We start from the raw sequence: 6,327 nt of genomic DNA on the forward strand, positions 1-6,327 counted from the left end.
TCCACTAAAAATCAGTGTAAGGTTATCAAAAGAAAGAAAGACGCACGTCTCACACTGACTCGTGTTAGATCAGACTAACCGACAGAACATCATTTGTCTGTTCCATTAATTATGAAGACATTAAGCTGTCTAGCATGGACGCAGGACTTCCTGTGTTGCTACGGTAAGATACGACCCTGTTCCGGATTATTCTACTCAAAAACAATCAAACTCATTTGCATAATCTGAATAAGAATACGTCTAACTTTCCAGTCACTTTCATTGTCAAGGCGTGTCTCTGCTACTAGCCTACAACCAGAAAGACACGATCAGCCTGTTTTGTGCCTATGATGTCAACGTGTGACCGAAGCTTACAAATATGCAACCTACAACCTACAGACCCACTGAGATCCATCTCGAAATCAGTGTGTGTCACGATGTGCAAATAATGTATCACACCCGCTAATATGATTTGCCTGGATGACAAAAAAACTAATTCAAATCATCCCCAAGACAGATATCCATATCCTCCTTCAGCAGGGATACACGATCTACACGACATAGCGATCAGAACGGGATAATCATGGTGCTCAGTGTTTTTATTGGATCCAGCTGGTGCCCATGCGTCTTTTTCCCTCACGTATGAACGATCTGACAGATGTGTGGGAATTAACAGATGAGCACAAATTTATTCAGTTCATACAAAGCACTTAGCTGCCTTTCCCACCGCTTCCGGAAAAAAACGTCCTCCCCCTGCTTTTGTCACCAGCCCTCATAACAATCTGGGCATAGCGTTATGTTAAAAACTGCTACCCAGATCTGATTAATAATAAAGGTAATTTCGGGCTTGGCGCAGACTGTTTGGACTCGGGCCACTGGCTTTGAGACGGAGAGCAGAGGGAGCTTATAACACGCTCAGGAAGAACACAGGGAAAGCCGAACGTTCAGGAGGCCATTCATCCGGAAAAGTCCGGGAAGTTGGAGCTCAATGGGCCGAGCACACCTCTGAGGTCCCCGGCAAAGGTTGCAGGGCTTTTAGAGAAAAGCTTGATCTGGAAATCAGGGAGAACAGGTGCGAGGTTGAAATAGACGACACAAACAGGACTTGGCACAGCAGGTAGAAATTGGTATGCTAACTACCTCCAGTTCAGCTCTCTGCCTCCATCTTCTAACCCCAGGGATCCCATCCATCCTGCCATCCCATGCAGGAAGATTGCCAGAGCAAAGGTCCTAGTTTGGAATGTTTTTTTTTTTTTTTTTAAATGTTGAATCAAACCCATCATTTTGTCCAACCTAGGTGCATCAAATTCAAACTGAGGCAGTCAAAGAAAAATGTAAAACTAAATTCAGCCTGTGTTATTCCTCAAACCTCACATCCAAACATATTTCAGAACAGAATCTGGTTCTGCCGAGAGAGGACGTGTCATAGCCGATGCGCCGGATATCCGTGTGTTTGCAGATCAGGATTTTGAAGTTTGTCAGCTCCGGCCTGATTGTTATTTCAGATGCGGTTCCAGCCGAGAGCATTTCAACACATCCACTATCTGGATCCACTGAGATCTCTGTTTGGAGTGCGGAGGCTCGAGCCATGGGAAACCTTGTGTAACTCGTTCGCTTTTTTTCCTCCTCATCCTCTGAGCTCTTTGTTTCCACCAGGCCGATGAGATCCAGGTGCACATCCTCACCGGGGATTCAAGAAGACACCTATATCCGTCATCTTCACTCTAGTTAGCACAGAAAGAAAACACAGAGCGCTTGGAATGACAAAGTGCTTACCGGTAACAACGTTTGCATATTTTACTGTCATGCGAAACTCGACGGCGTGGACTACAGTGATCGTTATTGATTTAACGATCTATAATTCACTGGGTCGATTCGTTTATTTTAAGCCTGTAAAGAGTGTGTAAGAGGTCTAACATTGCCTGAGGGACAGACCCCTTTACTTCTTCCCTCAGGTCATTAACACACTCATTATTCTACTGTAGGACAGAATCATTAACCTTTACCTTGTCAGTTCCCTTGCACTCCACCTTGACTGTCCCCTGTCCCTGTACAGCTAGGTCATAATCACTTCTTTACTGATATAATTCTTCCACGTTACCCGTTTGTATTAAACAATTACATATCGGTCTCCTGTTGTTTGGAACTTGATTTATTTGCTGGATATTTTGGAAGCAGAAAAAAATACTGTACAGAAAAATTTTGCTTCTCTGTGGTGTTAAGCAATATAATTGTACCTAAAGTAAAACAGTGGTCATTATGATCTAATTACCCACCACAAGTTGTTTAATGGTTGTCAAACCAAAGGTTAAATATCTAGGATTGACAGTTCATTCATTCATTCATTCATTTTCTACCGCTTATCCGAACTACCTCGGGTCACTGGGAGCCTGTGAACATCTCAGGCGTATCGGGCATCGAGGCAGGATACACCCTGGACGGAGTGCCAACCCATCGCAGGGCACACACACACTCTCTCATTCACTCACACACTCACACACTAGGGACAATTTTCCAGAGATGCCAATCAACCTACCATGCATGCCTTTGGACCGGGGAAGGAAACCGGAGTACCCGGAGGAAACCCCCGAGGCACGGGGAGAACATGCAAACTCCACACACACAAGGCGGAGGCGGGAATCGAAGTACTTAGTGGTTTTGTGTTATTTTACATTGTGTGTTTTTGTTTTTAAATAACACACACAATGTAAAGTAACACAAAACCACTAATACATTTACAGTATTTGTCAGACACCTTTATCCAGAGCTGAGCAATTGAGAGTTAAGGGCCTTGCTCAGAGGCACAACAGTGGTGGCTTGGTGGACCTGGGATAGAACTCACAACCTTGCGAGTGGTAGCCCACCACTTTAACCACTAGGCTACCACATACCCCCCTAACACATGCTATCACTATCACTTTATATATCTACTGTATATCTATATTCAAAGCTCCGTATCTGTGCTAGGATTTTAATCTAAAGTGGGTGTGGCCTAAACTGTAAAACGTATACTGACGGTTCCTGCACACCAACTACATCATTCGAGTTCATAATTGATGCAATTTATTTATTTTAGGTGTATACGTCAGATATTTTTATTCAAAAGACATTTGAATTTTGAACACTTTTCAACTCAGAGAAATTTTTTTTTTACTTTTTATATTACTATCTTGTTCCACTTCGGCTACATTCCCGGTCATTACATTCTGATTAGGTCTGTAATAGTCATCCTTATACAAATATTAAAACCCGTAATATAGCTTTACCGGACATGTCTAAGTCTTGGAATACATCTAGGCGCTTAACATAGGCTAAGTATTTATCTTTTTCGAGTTCTATATATATGCAAATGGAGCGGTAAAAAACCCCCACTGGATATCAGATTGAATCCTAAATGACATTGTGGGAAGACAGACACTTTGACGGGGAAGCTACAAACTAGCCCAAGTCCCAACAGAAGACAGTGAAGGAGAAAAAGATATCCAGTGTGGGATTCCATGCTGTGTTCATTTATGACTGTTTCAAAATTCATGAACAATATTAAGCAACATCCAGCAAGCGTCTTTTTAGATGGTTTCAGACACCTGTCATCAACTAGCAAGTCAACATCAGCGGTGTCGCCGGTTTAACAGCTCGACCGGTCGATCGTCAGGATTTAGCGCTTATGATTTCTCTCTCGATCTCTCTGGAAAATAAATGAGAATGGCTCCGGCATTCAACAAAGTGTCTACATTTGCCAGTAGATTGATCCTGACAGGTTCTTCTCTCTCTACTTGATTATATTGGAATAGAGTGAATAAAAATGAGACTCTATTTGTTGGATGATGCAAAACATACAAATAAGAAAGAAGAATAAGATGTTCCTTTAAATGTATTTAATTGGTTATTGAATTTATCGACTCTCTGGACGTTCATTGGAGTGTGAAGGATTTGCTTACATTACAGGGTAGCATGGGATTGCCAAACATTGTCTCTTTATTCTCCTTAGTGAAATTTAAGCCCTGGGCAGTGCAGGATACTGGAGATGTTTGGCCAGTTATTGGGAGAATGTGAGTTGTCTTGGGGGTCCGAGAGCGTAAAACTGAGGTCTTGGCGATGGACATGTAAATCACAGTGCGGCTATCCAATCAAGGGTGTCTATGAACTTAATTATGTACAAGAGTGTTGATGTGGGTTTCCTTTGACATTTCAAAATGATGCAGCGGTTAGATTCTGGAGTGTTCACCGACCTTTGGTTTGTAGGTACAGTACAGTACTTATCTAGAGTGACCATTATCTAGTTTATGCAACTGAGCAGCTTATGGTTATAATCCATGTTGGTGGTGGTAGTATTTGAACTCATGACGTTATCATCAGAAGTCTAACATCTTAACCACCAAAGTACAGTACTACTGCCACTAGTAGTACCTATGATGGTTCTTCTCAAGACAAGTTTCTGCTTTCATACAAGATCCATACAACGTATGGTTTACATTAGAGGGCTGCATTGGGATTGGGCTCCCGCGAGACCCGCGGGACCAACTCAAATCTCGCAGGAGCAGGCGGTTTCACCTTTGCCCCGGGCGGGAGTGGGCGGTCAGAAAATTTAGCGGGAGGTCCGCGGGACCCGGTGGGATTTGGCGTGTAGCCTAATAATAATGGAGACAACACATGACGTTGAGAAGAAGATTAGCATTAGCATTAGTATTAATTTATCTTATTTAAATGCAATCAAGTTTAATTCTGTTATTCTGGACATTAGCCTGAACTAATAATTAGTCTGATCATTTGTATACAATCAAAATTTTCACAAGCTCTCAAGAAAAAATCCGCGGGAGTGGGCAGGAGTGGGCACAAACATTGCGGGTGCGGGTGGGAGTGGAACACGCAGATTGCGGGCGCGGGCGGTCCTGGTCAGAAATTCAGCGGGAGCGGGCGGGTGCGGGTTTATACAAACAGTCCCGCGCAGGGCACTAGTTTACATTCGCTCACTGCACCAGGGGTGTCCGAATTATCCACAAAGGGCAAGTATGGGCAAAGAATTTCCAGGTTTTCCTGATTCCACCTGTTGATCTTGGCTTGCATTAGACTAAGGTGTAGCTCCTGCTGAATGAAAACATCCATACCAGGTCTTTCCTTCTAAGTTTGGACACCTTGGCCCTACACCAAATCAGGCTGTTCAACAAGTCTCACAAAAATTCATTCTGAAATATACACCAAGCCCTCCTGACCAATCAGATTTGAGAATTAAGCAGCGCTATGATACAAGTTTTTGAAAAGGAAGTTTGTTCAAAAAAAAAAAAAGGCCTTTCCTTAAATTTGGAAATGTGATTGCTAATTAAAACAAAAACAAGAGCATAATTGTTCAGAGTAAAGAAGATTTGAGAAGTTCCTCTTGCAGCTTTTGGCACTTAGCATTGACACACCAGGACCTGAAGAGATTTATTCTAAGCTAAAATATACATTTGGGAAATTGGTCTACAGGAAGTTACATTTCTTTTGGGGAAGGTATGAAAGGAAGTGTGATTATGCTGATTGCCGCATGTCAGCGTTTGTTTTAATTACACTAAACAGGTGTTGCGAAAAAAAAAAGCGAGAGGCACATAAAGGCATCTTTAGCCAGATTTGCAAAACAGCAAACATAAAGCAACAAATTTGGCTGGCTTTGCGTAATTATGCACTTATTGAAGGCTTGTGCATAATTATACTCGTGTTAATGCTTGCTGTGTGCTGTTATTGCTCAGCTCAGAAGGTTGCTCTGCAGGAACTGAGGGAATCAGGCTTTAATCACTGGCCATGCTTATTAGCCAGTGAGACACATGTACATACACCATCAACAAACCTTTACCTCTGCACACTTTAGCTTAGGAGTGGAACGTGACATGAGATTCTGCGCTTGGAGCTCATTCTACTGCAAGGTTTGATGTGTTTTGAGATGCTTTTCAGCACACGGTATTTGTAAAGAATGGTTATTTGAGTTCCTGCTTGATCCAGCTTGCTCCAGTCCCCTAGACCACACCGTTCTCCTTCATCATACACATTAATGATGTTGCTTTGTAGAAGCCAACATTCTGTTTTCCTATTCAAGCTTAGACAGAAATTTATCAAGAGTAACTCCTCCTATGGCTTTCGAGCCACATGAAATAAATTCGGATATGTCGTAGATCCTGGTATGATGTTTGTTGCTATTACTTTTCTAAGCGATCTGAGTACCGGTACTTCCGGTACCGGGTCTCAAATTGGTCTTTTTTCCCATAGACTCCCATTATAAACTTTGGAGGTTTATAACTCGGCAAGCTTTCGAACTATCTACACCAAACTCAGCCAGGTCCTTTAGGGTGATACTCTGAACAAAGGTTTAAATTGGTG

Source organism: Tachysurus fulvidraco, chromosome 9 (genome assembly GCF_022655615.1).
Source record: "Tachysurus fulvidraco isolate hzauxx_2018 chromosome 9, HZAU_PFXX_2.0, whole genome shotgun sequence".
Lineage (NCBI taxonomy): Eukaryota > Metazoa > Chordata > Actinopteri > Siluriformes > Bagridae > Tachysurus > Tachysurus fulvidraco.